General features: G+C 48.2%; 4 non-coding genes across 4 annotated transcripts; 2 read left to right on the plus strand and 2 right to left on the minus strand.

Moving 5' to 3' along the window:
• Nucleotides 1-2,671: 2,671 nt before the first annotated feature.
• On the minus strand, nucleotides 2,672-2,744 carry TRNAK-CUU (transfer RNA lysine (anticodon CUU)). The gene has a single exon. It is a non-coding gene; the product is annotated as a tRNA-Lys (tRNA).
• Nucleotides 2,745-4,140: 1,396 nt separating this feature from the next.
• TRNAT-AGU (transfer RNA threonine (anticodon AGU)) lies at nucleotides 4,141-4,214 on the minus strand. The gene has a single exon. It is a non-coding gene; the product is annotated as a tRNA-Thr (tRNA).
• A 9,387-nt stretch (nucleotides 4,215-13,601) lies between these two features.
• TRNAQ-CUG (transfer RNA glutamine (anticodon CUG)) lies at nucleotides 13,602-13,673 on the plus strand. Its single transcript has one exon. It is a non-coding gene; the product is annotated as a tRNA-Gln (tRNA).
• Nucleotides 13,674-16,324: 2,651 nt separating this feature from the next.
• TRNAK-UUU (transfer RNA lysine (anticodon UUU)) lies at nucleotides 16,325-16,397 on the plus strand. The gene has a single exon. It is a non-coding gene; the product is annotated as a tRNA-Lys (tRNA).
• The last annotated feature ends 3,545 nt before the right edge of the window (nucleotides 16,398-19,942 follow it).

A 19,942-nucleotide genomic window follows, 5' to 3' on the forward strand; every position in this document is an offset into this window, starting at 1 on the left:
CCTTGTAAATTTCACTTTCAATTCAATTGCTGCTTAAATCCCTGAAATTTACACTGTTTCAACATTGTAACTTCTGCTCACTGTTTGTCATTCATTATACTTGTCAATAATGTAACGTTTGTTCACTGTTTGCCATTCCTTACACTTGTCCATATTGTAACTCAAACTCCATTTTAACTTGTCCCAAACTCCATTTTAAAATGTTCACTCCATTTTGAAAAAGCTTGCTGTGACCTTCATTTTTGCAAAACCGTGCTGCAATCTTATTAGTGTAGTTTAGATGTGTGAATGAGGTATGGATGGATGATGGAATCAACCTCCAGCCCCAGCCTGTCCTGATGAAATAAAGTTCAAATACCAACTGCTGAAGATGCAGGGAACAGCCCTAACAAAGTAAAAAGAGCCCACCCTACAAAGAAAAGAACAAAGGTACAATAGAAGGAAGATCAAAGCCAGGTCCTAGGCTGAAAGTCACATCTGCAATTGACAGGTGATCAATCACACCGAACCCAGAGGCAGTGTGATAAAGCAAGACCTATAGATTCTGGATTCAAACTAAAAAATGATTAAAAGGATGGGTGAGATGGAAGACTTTGGGTAACGTTCTGCTGCCAACATTGAGGGGCATCGGTGCGTGCCCGACAGAGACCCAGCCTTTCCTCGTGCCCGGCTTTCCTGGCCAGTTAGCCACCACGAGCTACGATCCCAAGCTGTGAAATCAAGCCACGAGCTCAAGCTATGTTCAGGACTGGTAACTATCTACCAGCTGCAGAACATTTGATGTGTGTGTGTGTGTGTGTGTATACATAGGTATTAGATATTAGTTATTGGTCATAAATCAAATTGTGTTATAATAAACGTGACAACTTGTCTTGTTCCCTGAAATGATCCTGTGTAGTTTTGTCTGTATAACATCAGCACAGGCTAATGTTCTACTGTTCTACTGCCCTTTACTCGTACAGTAATAACAACAACATTTCATTACCCCCTGCTCCCCTGCATTCAAGTGGTTTGTAACCCAACCCCAGCCAAAATCTATCACTTGGGCAATGCAGCTCTGTTTGCTGGATACCTCGGTAGATTAGGTGTGAATGTAAATACAATCTGGTCCTGAAGCCTTCCCCCCCAGCCCCCAGCTCATCACTAGCTGTCTGGGAGAGCTCATTTAGACTTTGCTTACAAATCATTATTTGAATTTATTAGGTTGGCCAACATCACCGACATGAATGCACTGACATGGTCATAAAAAACAACAGCTGTATAAGGAAGCTAGTCTATGTTCATACTTTCCAAATCTATTATACTTTTTCAAATACACGTATTTTATCATACACTTTATATGCCTTTAAAGTGTATATTAATATTTCAATTTCAATTCAAAAGTCCAAACAATCACTACATTGGCAATACTCTATATAATGAGTTCACAAACCTGGATGGGGAGGTGGGGTTGGGGAAATTCAGGAGAGGTGTAGGGAAATCCTTGCCTGCACCCCTCTCCAACTGGGGAGCCTGAACCTTGCCATCCTCACCGCTCCCTCGAAGGGAAGCCAAGTGCTGGGTGAGCACCTAATGCTGACGGGGCAATGCTTTCAGGCTCTCCAGGGAGCCCTCAATATGAAGCAAAACCTCCAAACATTCCCCACCATACCCAGATCAGCACAGACACATGAAGGCAGAAACAGAGGCAAGGTGACAGAGCTTTCACCTCCACCACATAAGATGCAGCCAGCCATCTGGGAGGAACCTGCTATATGCCCAGAGGCCTTTATTCCTCCAGCATGCGAGGACAGAAGGGATGTCAGGAAGTTTCCCCTTCAATCTCACACACAAAAGGCCCTTCTTAGGAAAGGCAAAATTCTGAAGAGCAAAAGAGAAAAAAACATCAAGAAGGATGCCAGAGAGAGAGACTTTTATGATCTAGGGGAATAGCTCAACACCTGACCAGGGACTTGAACCCTCAACCCTCAGAATAAAAGCCTGAGGCTTTACCAACTGAGCTCGCCAGGCTTATGAAGAAAAAGAGCAAGTTCATACAGAGGAGAAACTAGTCAAGAAAAGAGAGCAGGAAACAATAGAGGAAACCTGCTGCTCTCTCTCTATATCTGCCCAGCCCTAGCCCTGGTCTCCTCCTCCCTCCAGCACACTGAGGCATTTTGCCAGCACAATGCCCAAGTCAACTCCACCCTCCCCAAACTCTAGAAGGCCCAGCTCATCAACCTGGCCACTCCTACAGCCTCCTCTCCAGCCCTGACCATTAGGGAGGAGGATTGAGTCTCCCTCCCTCAGGCCCACCCTTCAGCATTCCTGGGTAAAGACCAACACCGCCAAAGTGACTTTGGGCCAGCAGGTCAACCAAGAGAGCTGCCTCCTAGGCCTTGCTGCAGCCCAGCTGCAGGACTCAGAGTAAATCCAGCTCACATCCCTCCCTCTCTCTTCTCCTCTCCCCCTCCCCTTGGCTTTCTCAACACCTGGCCCCACAGCAAACCAGAGACTGGTGTTTTCTGGGCCTGCTTCTGCAGATGTGGGCTTCTATCCTGCTTCTTAAGGACTCAGCAGGAGAAAGGGACCTTTCCAGGAAATGGCCACAGCTTCTGGGAATCCCTGTCTGGCTCTGGACACCACAAGGAACCATTTGGCTCCTGGCACACAAGGCAACTTAAAAGCTGAGTGCCTGGACAGGGGCTTGAATCCTGGACCCTCAGATTAAGAGCCTGATGCTCTACCACCTGAGCTATCCAGGCTTGCTGACAGGGTTGATCCCTTTCACCACAAGAAGTAAGCCAGCAGGCAAAAGAGAGGCAAAAAAAAAAGTCCCAGGAACCCCTCCTCTTTTTCTCCACAGCCACTGCCTTTCAGCAGGATTCCTCCTCCTCCTCCCTCCTGTGCCTCAGTGCGACTAAATCTCTGCATCTAGACAGCCAGCCCATCCGCTGCATCCCAATCCCCCAGGCCTAAGCCTCCCAACCCAAGTCCTGCACGTGGCTCCATAGAATTAAGTCTCACATCTCGCTGGGAACTTACTGACGGGAGCCTTGAAGTATCTGCACATGGCCCGGGTGCCTGTTAAGTACCGAGACCTGTGGTGGCTCATCATTCATGGGAAACTGTCCGTCCATGCCAATGTGCATGGCCGGCATGTGCAGAGCAAAGGTTGCCCCCAGGTGCTGTGTCAGTTTCTGGCACCACTTGAAACTATAGACCACTTTCTGGTGGCTTGTTTTTTTACCCAGGAGGTGTGAGGACTTCTGGCTACGTGATGGCGGATGCCAGACTTGGTTGGACAGGATTATTTACAGTTCGCCTGAGGCTTGTTCCTGGATCAAGGAGGGCAAGCCACAGGGTGCCAGCAGAACCAGCTGCAGCAAGGACAAGCTCAGCAGGGGCCGCCGTATAGTGGGCGGGTGTCACGGGACACACTGCGCCTGATCGATGCCATAGCAATGTACCACCTTTGGCAGAGACGCTGTCAGGAGCATCTTCAGCGATGAAGGCAGTTCCCTGCAGCAGTGGCTAACCGGATTTATGTGGCTGTTAACTGGCTGACTGTGGGTGGAAAAAAATGTTAGTGACTAGCAGAGTGGAGGAGGGTGTGGAGTGGGCTCTGGGACCAGGACGAGCCTTGATTCCCTCCTGCTGGTCTTTCTCTCTAGGCAGGACGGGGCTTTTCAGCAGCAACTGGGAGCAGTTGAGTTTCATGTTCAGGCCCGGTATCAGTTCCTCCAGGTTTCTGCTAAGCACCCAGGGCCCTTAGTGGGTGCTCAGTGCACAGGACTGGCCCGGAAACTCTGAGTTACTCACGACTGCATTATTCCTTTTTTGGTATTTCCAATGGCTTTGTGTCGGTGATTTCATTTTGCTTTGTATAACGGGGTTTTCTGCTGGATCCGATATTTTAATTAACAAAAAAGACAAAAGACACAGGCTCTCCTGTCACAGGAATTACAGCCGAGGCAACCTCCTTGCTAACGTATTTGCCTTTTCATCAGCTCCAGGCTGGTGATTTGATTCTTTCCAACTTTCCTCTGAAAAGAAGCCTTTTCCTTATCAAGTAATTTCTTGGATTGCTGACACAGGTCTCTTCCGTTTCCTAGAAAGACATTGCAAACTCTGAGCAGAGGAGACAAAAGATATGCAGTAAGGCACCACTGGGAGTTGAACCCAGGATCTCCTGTTTACTAGACAGGTGCGTTAGCCAGCTTAGCCATGGTGCCTGCCACTGGAAGCAATAGGCAACTGCTCCACTTGATGCTCCAAGACAACACATCCAAATTCCAAATAGTTTTCTGCAAGGCCTGCCGACATCAAGCTGCCTGGCTCTCTGCGCACAGAAAGCCACATCTGAGGGGAGAGAGGGTTTCTAAGGCACTCTTTTCCTGCTAGCAGCTGTGTTTGTATAGTGGTGAGTACACTGCATTGTGGTCGCAGCAACCTCGGCTTGACTCTGAGTGACAGTAACCTTTTCATCAGCTCCAGACTTGTCATTTGCTGCATTCCAAGACTTAGCCACAAGGAAGCCTCTCTCTGTCTTGAACAAGCATTTAAAGAATTGCCCAGGAAGGTCTTTTCTGGTTAGAAGAAAGAGATACCAAAAAGGGAGCCCGACAGATACAGTCGTCTCAGCAAGGAAAGTCTAACAGGTCAAGCCAGGAGTTCTTGGTTCCTAGAAAGGCTCTTCAGCAAGCTCTTCTGAAAGGTCACTCTCTGGAGGCCTTTCAAGAGCCACTGCCGATGCTCACTGAGAAAGAGATGCCAAACCAGAGTTCTCCACTGCCTCCAGACATGCAGCTAGTAGGAGCTCTGGGCACAGAGAAGCCCCTGCTAGCAGAAAAAGGCTTTGGCAGAATGTGATGCTCTGGACCTCAAAGTAGCTCCCTGGACCCCCATATTCACAGCTGTGCTATGATTCTGATGGGCTTTGAAGAAAGCATGCCTTGTTAGGTATGGTTTAAAAAGTCTTGGTCCATTGAACATCACTATCCTGTTGGATTGTATGTGCTATTATTGTATATGATACAATGTACGTAAACACCCATTTTTTCGTGGTTTGTGTGTATAAAAAGATCTTCTGTATTTTCCACAGGACGCGTCCGACGCAGGGAGCTGGAGCTCACGGAAGCTCATGCTCCAATAAATGGGTCAGTCTCTAAGGTGCCACACGTCCTCCTGTTCTTTTACTGTATGTGAAGTTATCATGCATTGCTATCTGTTCATTCCTGAAATGTGGGGTAAGTGGCAAAGGCCCGCATCTAGCTTTTCAGGATCAACAAAGGAGCCGCCGACATCAGGACCAACAAGACGTGTGTTGGTGGCCCATCAAGAAGAATCCATGCTCCCAGAGACTTCTCAGCGAGGGCACGGTACACAATGGGGGCTACCTAACCTCCATGTCCCAGCAAGGGTCTCTCTAGCATCTGAAGAGAAAATATAAATGAGGGTTGATGATACCACCAAATGGCCTCTTATCTCTGGTAACGATGCTGGTTCTCCTGATCCCAAAGGAACAAGCCCCAGACCCAGGTCAATATACAAATCAGATCATACCCACAAATCACTCTGTTGCCAATCCTTTAGAATCTAAAATCTAAAGGTTTATTCATAAAAGGAAAAAGATACAGACGAGAGCTAGAAGTGGTTAAATGGAATCAATGACACACAGTCATGGCAGTTCTTCCTTCAGACTTGCAGCAGTGATAGAACAAATTGCAGGTTCAAATCAAGTCTCTGGAGAACATCCCCAGCTGGGATGTGGAGGGCTCCCGTTTGTAGCAAAGTCCCTCCAGAGGCAGGGAGCAGGATTGAAGACAAGATGGAGATGAGGCATCAGCCTTTTATATTCTTTTCCAGGTGTAAGATCCCCGCTTTGTTCTCACTGTGGAAAATTACAGCAAAATAGAGTTTGGCGTCACATGGGCAAGTCCCTGCATACTTTGCTGAGTCACAAGATGTATTTGCCTTCTCTCAGTGGGTCAGTTGTGTAGCTGATGGTCCTTAATAGGCCATCCAGCAGCCTACGCACAGCTGACACCAACTTGTCTGGGGTGTCACCCAGAAGCATAGTACAATAGTTTGAAATACAGACAGTATAGAGCCAATATTGATAACTTCAAATACAATAATGATACACATATACAGATAGCATAATTATAACCAGCAAACCATAACCTTGTCTTAGACACCTTACTTGACCCCCTTTATACAAGATTTGGTGCCACTACAGGACTTTGGTTGCAACAATAATCTATACAATCCCAGTTCATGTCAATAACGTCACACCTCCCCCATCTCAACACCTGGAAGATCGTCCAGAAGACAAAGACATTGAACTGGGGAGATTGGTCCGAGGCTGAGAGGGAATTCAGCCTGTGTAAGAACTCAAAACTGCCTGGAACATCCAGTGGGGTGACAAAAGTTATTTGATATAATTCTTGCTTAGTCTGTTCAAGTTAGAATTTAGACTTTGTTCCCATTTTTATTTGTTATGTAACCAACTTTGACCTCTGCGCCTAACACCTCTAATCACTTCAAATCTATCTTTCTGCAGTTAATAGACTTACTTTAATGTTTTATATTTACTAGTGGAAAGAAAAGGAGTACTTGTGGCACCTTAGAGACTAACCAATTTATTTGAGCATGAGCTTTCGTGAGCTACAGCTCACTTCATTGGATGCATACTGTGGAAAGTGTAGAAGATCTTTTATACACACAAAGCATGAAAAAATACCTCCCCCCACCCCACTCTCCTGCTGGTAATAGCTTATCTAAAGTGACCACTCTCCTTACAATGTGTATGATAATCAAGGTGGGCCATTTCCAGCACAAATCCAGGGTTTAACAAGAACGTCGGGGGAGGGGGAGGGTTAGGAAAAACAAGGGGAAATAGGTTTCAGAGTAACAGCCGTGTTAGTCTGTTTGTGCTGGAAATGGCCCACCTGATGATCACTTTAGATAAGCTATTACCAGCAGGACAGTGGGGTGGGAGGAGGTATTGGTTCATATTCTCTGTGTATATATAAAGTCTGCTGCAGTTTCCACGATATGCATCTGAGGAAGTGAGCTGTAGCTCACGAAAGCTTATGCTCTAATAAATTGGTTAGCCCTGGTCTACACTAGGACTTTAGGTCGAATTTAGCAGCGTTAAATCGATTTAAACCTGCACCCGTCCACACAGTGAAGCCCTTTAATTCGACTTAAAGGGCTCTTAAAATCGATTTCCTTACTCCACCCCTGACAAGTGGATTAGCGCTTAAATCGACGTTCCCAGCTCGAATTTGGGGTACTGTGGACACAATTCGATGGTATTGGCCTCCGGGAGCTATCCCAGAGTGCTCCATTCTGACCGCTCTGGACAGCACTCTCAACTCAGATGCACTGGCCAGGTAGACAGGAAAAGAACCGCGAACTTTTGAATCTCATTTCCTGTTTGGCCAGCGTGGCAAGCTGCAGGTGACCATGCAGAGCTCATCAGCACAGGTGACCATGATGGAGTCCCAGAATCGCAAAAGAGCTCCAGCATGGACCGAACGGGAGGTACGGGATCTGATCGCTGTTTGGGGAGAGGAATCCGTGCTATCAGAACTCCGTTCCAGTTTTCGAAATGCCAAAACCTTTGTGAAAATCTCCCAGGGCATGAAGGACAGAGGCCGTAACAGGGACCCGAAGCAGTGCCGCGTGAAACTGAAGGAGCTGAGGCAAGCCTACCAGAAAACCAGAGAGGCGAACAGCCGCTCTGGGTCAGAGCCCCAAACATGCCGCTTCTATGATGAGCTGCATGCCATTTTAGGGGGTTCAGCCACCACTACCCCAGCCGTGTTGTTTGACTCCTTCAATGGAGATGGAGGCAATACGGAAGCAGGTTTTGGGGACGAAGAAGATGAGGAGGAGGAGGAGGAGGTTGTAGATGGCTCACAGCAAGCAAGCGGAGAAACCGGTTTTCCCGACAGCCAGGAACTGTTTCTCACCCTAGACCTGGAGCCAGTACCCCCCGAACCCACCCAAGGCTGCCTCCTGGACCCAGCAGGCGGAGAAGGGACCTCTGGTGAGTGTACCTTTTAAAATGCTATACATGGTTTAAAAGCAAGCATGTGAAAGGATTACTTTGCCCTGGCATTTGCGGTTCTCCTACATGTAGTCCTAAAGCCTTTGCAAAAGGTTTCTGGGGAGGGCAGCCTTATTTCGTCCTTCATGGTAGGACACTTTTATCACTCCAGGCCAGTAACACATACTCGGGAATCACTGTAGAACAAAGCATTGCAGTGTATGTTTGCTGGCATTCAACCAAAATCCGTTCTTTCTCTCTCTGTGTTATCCTCAGGAGAGTGAGATATAATTCATGGTCACCTGGTTGAAATAGGGTGCTTTTCTTCAGGGACACATTCCTGCTGGGCTGTTTGCCTGTGGCTGAACAGAAATGTTCCCTGCTGTTAGCCACGGGGAGGGGGGAGGGTTGAGGGGGTAGTCACGCGGTGGGAGGAGGCAAAATGCGACCTTGTAACGAAAGCACATGTGCTATGTATGTAATGTTAACAGCAAGGTTTACCCTGAAAGAGTGTAGCCACTGTTTTATAAAATGTGTGTTTTTAAATACCGCTGTCCCTTTTTTTTTCTCCACCAGCTGGATGTGTTTCAATGATCACAGGATCTTCTCCTTCCCAGAGGCTAGTGAAGCTTAGAAAGAAAAAAAAACGCACTCGAGATGAAATGTTCTCCGAGCTAATGCTGTCCTCCCACACTGACAGAGCACAGACGAATGCGTGGAGGCAAATAATGTCAGAGTGCAGGAAAGCACAAAATGACCGGGAGGAGAGGTGGAGGGCTGAAGAGAGTAAGTGGCGGGCTGAAGAGAGTAAGTGGCGGGCAGAAGACAGGGCTGAAGCTCAAATGTCGCGGCAGCGTGATGAGAGAAGGCAGGATTCAATGCTGAGGCTGCTGCAGGACCAAACCAGAATGCTCCAGTGTATGGTTGAGCTGCAGCAAAGGCAGCTGGAGCACAGACTGCCACTGCTGCCCCTCTGTAACCAACCGCCCTCCTCCCCAAGTTCCATAGCCTCCACACCCAGACGCCCAAGAACGCGGTGGGGGGGCCTCCGGCCAACCAGCGACTCCACAACAGAGGATTGCCCAAAAAAAAGAAGGCTGTCATTCAATAAATTTTAAAGTTGTAAACTTTTAAAGTGCTGTGCTTAATGTGCTGTGTGGCATTTTCCTTCCCTCCTCCACCACCCCTCCTGGGATACCTTGGTAGTCATCCCCCTATTTGTGTGATGAATGAATAACGAATGCATGACTGTGAAGCAGCAATGACTTTATTGCCTCTGCAAGCGGTGATTAAAGGGAGGAGGGGAGGGTGGTTAGCTTACAGGGAAGTAGAGTGAACCAAGGGGCGGGGGGTTTCATCAGGGAGAAACAAACAGAACTTTCACACTGTAGCCTGGCCAGTCATGAAACTGGTTTTCAAAGCTTCTCTGATGCGTGCCGCGCCCTCCTGAGCTCTTCTAACCGCCCTGGTGTCTGGCTGCGCGTAACCAGCAGCCAGGCGATTTGCCTCAATCTCCCACCCCGCCATAAACGTCTCCCCCTTACTCTCACAGATATTGTGGAGCACACAGCAAGCAGTAATAACAGTGGGAATATTGGTTTCGCTGAGGTCTAAGCGAGTCAGTAAACTGCGCCAGCGCGCCTTTAAACGTCCAAATGCACATTCTACCACCATTCTGCACTTGCTCAGCCTGTAGTTGAACAGCTCCTGACCACTGTCCAGGCTGCCTGTGTACGGCTTCATGAGCCATGGCATTAAGGGGTAGGCTGGGTCCCCAAGGATACATATAGGCATTTCAACATCCCCAACAGTTATTTTCTGGTCTGGGAAGAAAGTCCCTTCCTGCAGCTTTTGAAACAGACCAGAGTTCCTGAAGATGCGAGCGTCATGCACCTTTCCCGGCCATCCCACGTTGATGTTGGTGAAACGTCCCTTGTGATCCACCAGAGCTTGCAGCACTATCGAAAAGTACCCCTTGCGGTTTATGTACTCGCCGGCTTGGTGCTCTGGTGCCAAGATAGGGATATGGGTTCCGTCTATAGCCCCACCACAGTTAGGGAATCCCATTGCAGCAAAGCCATCCACTATGACCTGCACATTTCCCAGGGTCACTACCCTTGATATCAGCAGATCTTTGATTGCGTGAGCTACTTGCATCACAGCAGCCCCCACAGTGGATTTGCCCACTCCAAATTGATTCCCAACTGACCGGTAGCTGTCTGGCGTTGCAAGCTTCCACAGGGCTATCGCCACTCGCTTCTCAACTGTGAGGGCTGCTCTCATCCTGGTATTCATGCGCTTCAGGGCAGGGGAAAGCAAGTCACAAAGTTCCATGAAAGTGCCCTTACGCATGCGAAAGTTTCGCAGCCACTGGGAATCGTCCCAGACCTGCAACACTATGCGGTCCCACCAGTCTGTGCTTGTTTCCCGAGCCCAGAATCGGCGTTCCACAGCATGAACCTGCCCCATTAGCACCATGATGCATGCATTGGCAGGGCCCATGCTTTCAGAGAAATCTGTGTCCATGTCCTGATCACTCACGGGACCGCGCTGACGTCGCCTCCTCGCCCGGTATCGCGTTGCCATGTTCTGGTGCTGCATATACTGCTGGATAATGCGTGTGGTGGTTGATGTGCTCCTAATTGCCAAAATGAGCTCAGCGGCCTCCATGCTTGCCTTGGTATGGCGTCTCCGCACAGAAAGAAGGCGCGGAACGATTGTCTGCCGTTGCTCTGACGGAGGGAGGGGCGACTGACGACACGGCTTACAGGGTTGGCTTCAGGGAGCTAAAATCAACAAAGGGTGTGCCTGTACATCAAGGAGCATTTCAGGCAGGACTGCACGGAGGGTTCCAATAAGAAATGGTGCACCAAAGTTATCGTTGTTATTGGAACAAGGAGGTTAGCCTGGCCTCTGATTGATACATGGCTAGATTAACCTCGCTGCGCCTTCTCTGTGACTGACTGCAGTGTGATCTAGACAGGGGAGGAGGAAAATGAGTCCAAAACAAATCTGGTCTATGTCTTGTTCTGACCCACTCCATCGATCCTTTACATCTTTGGCTGGCAGCAGACAAAAAAGGCGCGAAATGATTGTCTGCCCTTGCTTTCACGGGGGGAGGGAGGGTGGGAACGGGGTCCTGACGATATGTACCCAGAACCACCCGCGACAATGTTTTAGCCCCATCAGGCATTGGGATATCAACCCAGAATTCCAATGGGCAGCGGAGACTGCGGGAACTGTGGGATAGCTACCCACAGTGCAACGCTCCAGAAGTCGACGCTTGCCTCGGTACTGTGGAAGCGCTCCGCCGAGTTAATGCACTTAATGCACTTAGAGCATTTTCTGTGGGGACACACACACTCGAATATATAAAACCGATTTCAAAAAAACCGACTTCTATAAATTCGACCTAATTTCGTAGTGTAGACATACCCTTAGTCTCTAAGGTGCCACAAGTACTCCTTTTCTTTAAGGGGAAATAGGTTACCTTGCATAATGACTTAGCCACTCCCAACTTGATTATCATACACATTGTAAGGAGAGTGGTCACTTTAGATAAGCTATTGCCAGCAGGAGAGTGGGGTGGGGGGAGGTATTTTTTCATGCTTTGTGTGTATATAAAAAGATCTTCTACACTTTCCACAGTATGCATCCGATGAAGTGAGCTGTAGCTCACGAAAGCTTATGCTCAAATAAATTGGTTAGTCTCTAAGGTGCCACAAGTCCTCCTTTTCTTTTTGCGAATACAGACTAACACGGCTGTTACTCTGAAACCTGTCATTATGCAATTTACTAGTGAGTGTCCAAAGAGCTTGGGAGAGTTGCTCAGATTATAAAGTCTGGCATATGGCCACTTTCTTTGGAGGAAGTGGTGAACTAATTAACGAGCTTGCACAGTTCAAGAGACTTTCTTGAGCAGTGGAAGATAGTACATTTCTGAGGTGCAAGGCTGAGGGCTGGGGAGATATGCTGGTGTCTCTCTCCATGTAATTCATGAGTGGCTTACAGAACATTCATGCAACTAGGTTGGGTGTATCACTGCATGTTGTTGGCTGAGTGATCGCAGCTCCTGGAGGAGTTTTGCTGCTTGTCACTAGCACAGCATTGTAAGAGACAGCCCAGGCTGGAGAGTTAAAGGGACAATTTTCACTGAATAACAGAACTCCCATAGCGGATCAGACCAATAGTTTGTGTAGTCCAGTATCCTGTCTTCTGGCAGCAGCCAGTGCCAGGTGCTTCTGAGAAAATGAGCAGAACAGGCAATCAGTGAGTGAACCATCCCATTGTCCACTCCCAGCATCTGGTGGTCAGAGGTTTAGGGACACAGAGAACATGGGGAAGCATCCCTGATTATCTTGCTAATAGCTGATGCACTTATCCGGAGGAACTGATCTAATTCTTTGTTGAACTCATTTATTGCTTTGACCTTCAAAACATAACAAACACATATTTACAACCCCAAGGGGGCTTGACAACCACAAGAATCTAAAAACAGGAATTATACACCCGGAAGTCAAGAAATGTGAATAAAGTCATGATATTTTGTTCTTATGGGCCTCTTTGTTCCTGAGCCTTTAGGGTGCAGTAAGGCCACTTCCACAAAAGCTGGAGCCTAAACACCTGAATGGATCTTGGTCTCCCCTCATCCTTTTCCTGTTACCTCACCCAAACATTTCATAGACCTAAGGCCATAGCTACACTACAACCCTATGTTAACTCTCGTTACGTCAGCATAGACTCGCAACGGTCACTGTGTCACTTGTGTGACTGACTTCCTTGTGCTATCGTAATAAATAAAGAGATTGCACCCTCCTTACAGTATGTTGAAGGGAAACCCTAAGGAAATTAAGAGTTTAAATTATCCTCCACGTGTCCTGCGTCCCACTAAACTGAATCCAACCCACAGGTCACTTGGGCAGAAGTATCAGTGTCAGGATGCTCCATTGTTAGCACAGTAAATGAAGCTGCAAAATAAATGATGTTTAAATGACCTCACTCTATATTTTGCAACCCTGTATGAAGAGGTAATAGATACAGACGCACACCAGGCAGGGTCGTTTGGAGGCCGAAGACTTTACGCTTCCATCCCATGCCACTGTCAAGTTTTAGCAAATTAGGACAAGTCAGCAAATAAGAACAATGTCAGGTATCAGAAACTGCTACAGGTAGCAAATTCCTATAGGTAGCAGTTTTTGGCACTACTCCTGTGCACCTCTGCTCCCCGGCTCTTCTTGGGCTCCTGCTCCCACCTTAGCTCGGCCCCACTCTCGCCCAGGTAGTTCCAGCTCACATGGAGGATGGGACCCCCTGGCCTGGTGACTCCCTCATTAGACTGCCTGGCCCGTCAGTCTGGCTAACTTGGAGCTTTGGCCTCTCTGCATTGCCTCTGGTGACTGTCAGTCTCAGGGTCCTGATTTCCCATTGACCGTTCCCCCTTCTATTGGTACTGGGAACTAGCCAACCAAAAAAACCTCACTAAGATTTAATATGGGGCCAACAGCCCCCTTACACAAGCCAGCCCCATGAGGGTCACCGACCTCCAGCAAAAGCAGTATAAACTGGTCCCATGGTGTAATGGTCAGCACTCAGGACTCTGAATCCTAAAATCTGAGTTCAAATCTCAGTAGGACCTTGTGTTGGTTTCGGATAAAGCCCTGGAACTTGCACTGCTCACCTTCCCTGTCTCCACTTGTACAAGAGTGAGTTGTTTCTCTCCTGCTGGGTGACTCATGCCCACTTGGTCCAGGTCTTTGGTCGGGATGGCTGCAGTTGGTTGGGGATCTTGAACTAGCTACCAATGCCTGAAGTCCTGCGGTTTGACCTGGTAGTTGGGATTCTTGCTGCTTCACCTAATGCCTACAAGTTTAGCCCTTGTGCTTGCTGCCACACATTTCCTCTTGCCCACATGGAGCTTGAAGAAAGGAGTGGCAGGGCCAGGCTTCATAGTCAGGGCTACGCAGGAAGGAGGAAAAGTCCCAGTCTGGAGCCCAGCACACCTTTCCTCCTCTGGGCACCTAGAGCAGAGGAGGCTGGTGCTGACAGCTCCAAGGGAAGGCTTAAAAGCCACAGAGGAACCGAAGGTGGGGCAAGAGGAGGGGAGGACCATGCCTATGTGTGGCCAGCAGACAGCCACAAAGACACTTGGCCGGTCTGCTCCCAGCCACCTGGCATGCCAAATACCCACTGAAGGCCACCCACAGACCAGCATGTGGGGCAGCTGCTGTCGCTCGGCAGCCAGTATCAGAAGATGGTAGGAAAGCAGGGCCAGCCCCCATGGTGGGGCCTCTGACTGTTCCCACTCGAGGTGCTCAGTTTTGCAGCGGAGCAGGAGATTTTTCCCCAATAGTCTTTTCCCCAGCTGGTGGTGTGGAGGAAAAACATGGTAGACCTAAGTAGGCCCAAAACTTTGGTCAAGCTAACTGTGTATATGAAGCCTAAGAAGACAGTAAGAAAAATTCCATTGTGGGACAATTGCAGCAGCACAGCTTAAGAAATGTAATCCTAACAGCTAGAAATCAGGAAAGACCGTTAACCGCAAAAGAACAACCTGTCAATAACAGGAAAAGCTTGTTTTGTTATATTCCAAATATGGCAAAACTACTGTTAAGGCTTGCATTATATGCCAAATAAGGGAAAGCTCCATTGGTGGAAGTGCGCTTGACCAATTGTGGTTTTCAGCTATATAAACTCCTGTATTTTCTGTTTACGCCAGAGCAGCTCTGGCTGACTCTCCCTGTATGCGCATTCTTGAATAAAGCTGGCTTCAGGCTTGTTCTGAACCAAACACAACAAGTGGTTAATTTTCCACCACAGTGAACAGAGAAAGCAGAGAAACACCCGGCTCCCCAGGCGCTGTTTAGCCCCCTCAAGCACAGGGACAGCCGCACATTTGGAGGAGGGAAACTGCTCTACACGCTATCCCAGGCTGCAGTCCTTTTTCTTTGGCAAGTCAGGAATGGCAAAGGCTAGACTGGAAGCACCTGGGCTCACACCCTAGCCTTTGTGAAGCCCAAACCCAACTCCTTCCCAGGGGTCAAGCTGAAGCCAGAGCTTGGCCTGAGCAGCCAAGAAGAGGTTCCAGCCCTGAAGAAAGCAGGACTTTCAACCAAAGCAAGCACAACCACAAGGAGAGTCAAATCCTGAATCATCTGATCCACAGGGAGATGCCTTATCCATCTGACCACATGATGAGGGAGTCTAACCACTTCTTTAGAAAAGGTGGACACAGTGTTTCTCGGGTCATCTAGGGAGGGGGCAGAAACTCTCTGGGCACAAGAAATTGAGTTCCCAGCCAGATGTGAGACTTAATTCTATGGAGCCAGGTGCAGGACTTGGGCAGGGAGGCTTAGGCATGGGGGATTGGGATGCAGCAGATGGGCTGGCTGTCTAGGGGCAGAGATTTAGTTGCATTGAGGCAGAAGAGGGAGGAGGAAGAGGAATCCTGCTGATAGGCAGTGGCTGCAGAGAAAAAGAGGAGGGGTTTCTGGGACGTTTTTTGCCTCTCTTTTGCCTGCCCAATTGCTCTTGTGGTGAAAGGGATATAACCTGTCAGCAAGCCAGGCTAGCTCAGTTGGTCAAGCATCAGGCCCTTCATCTAAGCTTTGAGCTCCTATCTGGACACTCAGGTTTTTAAATTGCTTTGTGTGCCAGGAGCCAAATGGTTCCTTGTGGTGTCCAAAGCCATGCATGGACTCCCAGAAGCTGTCACCATTTCCTGGAAAGGTCCCTTTCTCCTGCTGAGTCCTTAAATAGCAGGATAGAAACCTACATCTGCAGGAGCAGGCCCAGAAAGCACCAGTCTCTGGTTTGCTGTGGGGCCAGGTGTTGAGAAAGCCAAGGGGAGGGGGAGAGGAGAAGAGAGAGGGAGGGATGTGAGCTGGATTTACTCTGAGTCCTGCAGCTGGGCTGCAGCAAGGCCTAGGAGGGAGCCCTCTTGTTTGACCTGCTGGCCCAAAGTCACTTTGGTGGTGATGGTCTTTACCCAGGAAAGCTGAAGGGTGGGCCTGAGGGAGGGAGACTCAATCCTCCTCCCTATTGGTCAGGGCTGGAGAGGAGGCTGTAAGAGTGGCCAGGTTGATGAGCTGGGCCTTCTAGAGTTTGGGGAGGGTGGAGTTGACTTGGGCATTGTGCTGGCAAAATGCCTCAGTGTGCTGGAGGGAAGAGGAGACTAGGGCAAGGACTGGGAAGAGATAGAGAGAGAGCAGCAGGTTTCCTCTATTGTCCCCTGCTCTCTTTTTCTTGACTAGATTCTCCTCTGTATGTACTTGCCCTTTTTCTTTCTGAGCCTGGCTTGCTCAGTTGGTAGAGCATCAGACTTTTAATCTGAGGGTTCAGGGTTCAAGTCCCTGGTCAGGTGTTGAGCTATTCCCCAAGATAATAAAAATCTATCACTTTGGCATCCTTCTGGGTGTCTTTTTCTCTTCAGGATTTTGCCTTTTCTAAGAAGGGCCTTTTGTGTGAGGGATTGAAGGGGAAACTTCCTGACATCCCCTCTGTCTTCGCATGCTGGAGGAATAAAGGCCTCTGGGCATATAGTAGCTTCCTCCCAGATGGCTGGCTGCATCTTATGTGGTGGAGGTGAAAGCTCTGTCTCCTTGCCTCTGTTTCTTCCTTCACGTGGCTGTGCTGATCTGGCTGGCCTGTCTGAGAGCTTTTGCTTCGTATTGAGGGCTCCCTCCTACAGCAGAGTGATGTGGGCTCCCTGGAGAGACGGAAAGAATTGCCCCATCAGCGTTAAGTGCTCACCCAGCGCTTGGCTTCCCTTCGAGGGTGCAGTGAGGAGGGCAGCGCTCAGGCCCCCCAGTTGGAAAGCGGTGAGTAGGGCGGGGTTCAGGCCCCCCATTTGGAGCGCAGGCAGGGATTTCCTACACCCCCTGAATTTCCCAAACCCTCCCATCCCCGAGGTTTGTGAATTAGTTACATGCTGTGTTGCCAATATAATGATTGTTTGGACATTTGAATTGAAATTGAAATATTAATACACACTTTAAAAGCATATGGAAAAAGATGTGGAAAAAGCTAATGTACTCAATGCTTTTTTTGCCTCTGTTTTCACTAACAAGGTCAGCTCCCAGACTGCTGCGCTGGGCATCACAAAATGCGGAAGAGATGGCCAGCCCTCTGTGGAGATAGAGGCGGTTAGGGACTATTTAGAAAAGCTGGACGTGCACAAGTCCATGGGGCCGGACGAGTTGCATCCGAGAGTGCTGAAGGAATTGGCGGCTGTGATTGCAGAGCCACTGGCCATTATCTTTGAAAACTCGTGGCGAACCGGGGAAGTCCCGGATGACTGGAAAAAGGCTAATGTAGTGCCAATCTTTAAAAAAGGGAAGAAGGAAGATCCTGGGAACTACAGGCCAGTCAGCCTCACCTCAGTCCCTGGAAAAATCATGGAGCAGGTCCTCAAAGAATCAATCCTGAAGCACTTGCATGAGAGGAAAGTGATCAGGAACAGCCAGCATGGATTCACCAAGGGAAGGTCATGCCTGACTAATCTAATCGCCTTTTATGATGAGATTACTGGTTCTGTGGATGAAGGGAAAGCAGTGGATGTATTGTTTCTTGACTTTAGCAAAGCTTTTGACACGGTCTCCCATAGTATTCTTGTCAGCAAGTTAAGGAAGTATGGGCTGGATGAATGCACTATAAGGTGGGTAGAAAGCTGGCTAAATTGTCGGGCTCAACGGGTAGTGATCAATGGCTCCATGTCTAGTTGGCAGCCGGTATCAAGTGGAGTGCCCCAGGGGTCGGTCCTGGGGCCGGTTTTATTCAATATCTTCATAAATGATCTGGAGGATGGTGTGGATTGCACTCTCAGCAAATTTGCGGATGATACTAAACTGGGAGGAGTGGTAGATACGCTGGAGGGGAGGGATAGGATACAGAAGGACCTAGACAAATTGGAGGATTGGGCCAAAAGGAATCTGATGAGGTTCAATAAGGATAAGTGCAGGGTCCTGCACTTAGGACGGAAGAACCCAATGCACAGCTACAGACTAGGGACCGAATGGCTAGGCAGCAGTTCTGCAGAAAAGGACCTAGGGGTGACAGTGGACGAGAAGCTGGATATGAGTCAGCAGTGTGCCCTTGTTGCCAAGAAGGCCAATGGCATTTTGGGATGTATAAGTAGGGGCATAGCGAGCAGATCGAGGGACGTGATCGTTCCCCTCTATTCGACATTGGTGAGGCCTCATCTGGAGTACTGTGTCCAGTTTTGGGCCCCACACTTCAAGAAGGATGTGGATAAATTGGAGAGAGTCCAGCGAAGGGCAACAAAAATGATTAGGGGACTGGAACACATGAGTTATGAGGAGAGGCTGAGGGAGCTGGGATTGTTTAGCCTGCAGAAGAGAAGAATGAGGGGGGATTTGATAGCTGCTTTCAACTACCTGAAAGGGGGTTCCAAAGAGGATGGCTCTAGACTGTTCTCAATGGTAGCAGATGACAGAACGAGGAGTAATGGTCTCAAGTTGCAGTGGGGGAGGTTTAGATTGGATATTAGGAAAAACTTTTTCACTAAGAGGGTGGTGAAACACTGGAATGCGTTACCTAGGGAGGTGGTAGAATCTCCTTCCTTAGAGGTTTTTAAGGTCAGGCTTGACAAAGCCCTGGCTGGGATGATTTAACTGGGAATTGGTCCTGCTTTGAGCAGGGGGTTGGACTAGATGACCTTCTGGGGTCCCTTCCAACCCTGATATTCTATGATTCTATGATTCTATGATTCTATATAATGTGTATAATAAAATACATGTATCTGAAAAACTATAATAGATTTGGAAAGTATGAACATAGATTAGCTTCCTTATACAGCTGTTGTTTTTTATGACTGTCATAAATATAAAGGGAACGGTAAACCCCTTTAAAATCCCTCCTGGCCAGAGGAAAAATCCTCTCACCTGTAAAGGGTTAAGAAGCTAAAGGTAATCTCGCTGGCACCTGACTTAAATGATCAATGAGGAGACAAGAGACTTTCTAAAGCTGGGAGGAGGGAGAAAAACAAAGGGTCTGTGTCTGTCTGTGTGATGCTTTTGCCAGAGACAGAACAGGAATGGAGTCTTAGAACTTAGTAAGTAATCGAGCTAGCTATGTGTTAGATTATGATTTCTTTAAATGGCTGAGAAAATAAGCTGTGCTGAATAGAATGACTATTCCTGTCTGTGTGTCTTTTTTGTAACTTAAGGTTTTGCCTAGAGGGATTCTCTATGTTTGAATCTAATTACCCTGTAAGGTATCTACCATCCTGATTTTACAGAGGTGATTTCTTTTTACTTCTATTAAAAGTCTTCTTGTAAGAAAACTGAATGCTTTTTCATTGTTCTAAGATCCAAGGGTTTGGGTGTGTGGTCACCTATGCAAATTGGTGAGGATTTTTACCAAACCTTCCCCAGGAAGCGGGGTGCAAGGGTTGGGAGGATTTTGGGGGGAAAGACGTGTCCAAACCATGTTTCCTAGTAAACCCAGATAAAGTTTGGTGGTGGCAGAGGAAATCCAAGGGTAAAATAATTTTGTACCTTGGGGAAGTTTAACCTAAGCTGGTAAAAGTAAGCTTAGGAGGTTTTCATTCAGGTCCCCACATCTGTACCCTATAGTTCTGAGTTGGGAAGGAACCTTGACAATGACCATGTCAGTGCATTCTTAGCGGTGATGTTGGGCAACCTAATCATTTCAATTGATGATTTGTAAGCAAAGTGTAAATGAGCTCTCCCTGACAGCTAGTGATGAGCTGGGAGAAAGGCTTCAGGACCACACTGTATTTACATTCACACCTAATCTACCGAGGTATCCAGAAAACAGAGCTGCGTTGCCCAAGTGATAGATTTTGGCTGGGGTTGGGTTACAAATCACTTGGATGCGGGGGGCAGGGGATAATGAAGTGTTGTTGTTCTTATTGTCTGAGTAAAG

The sequence above is a fragment of the Lepidochelys kempii genome, chromosome 22 (genome assembly GCF_965140285.1).
Source record: "Lepidochelys kempii isolate rLepKem1 chromosome 22, rLepKem1.hap1, whole genome shotgun sequence".
Taxonomy (NCBI): Eukaryota; Metazoa; Chordata; order Testudines; family Cheloniidae; genus Lepidochelys; species Lepidochelys kempii.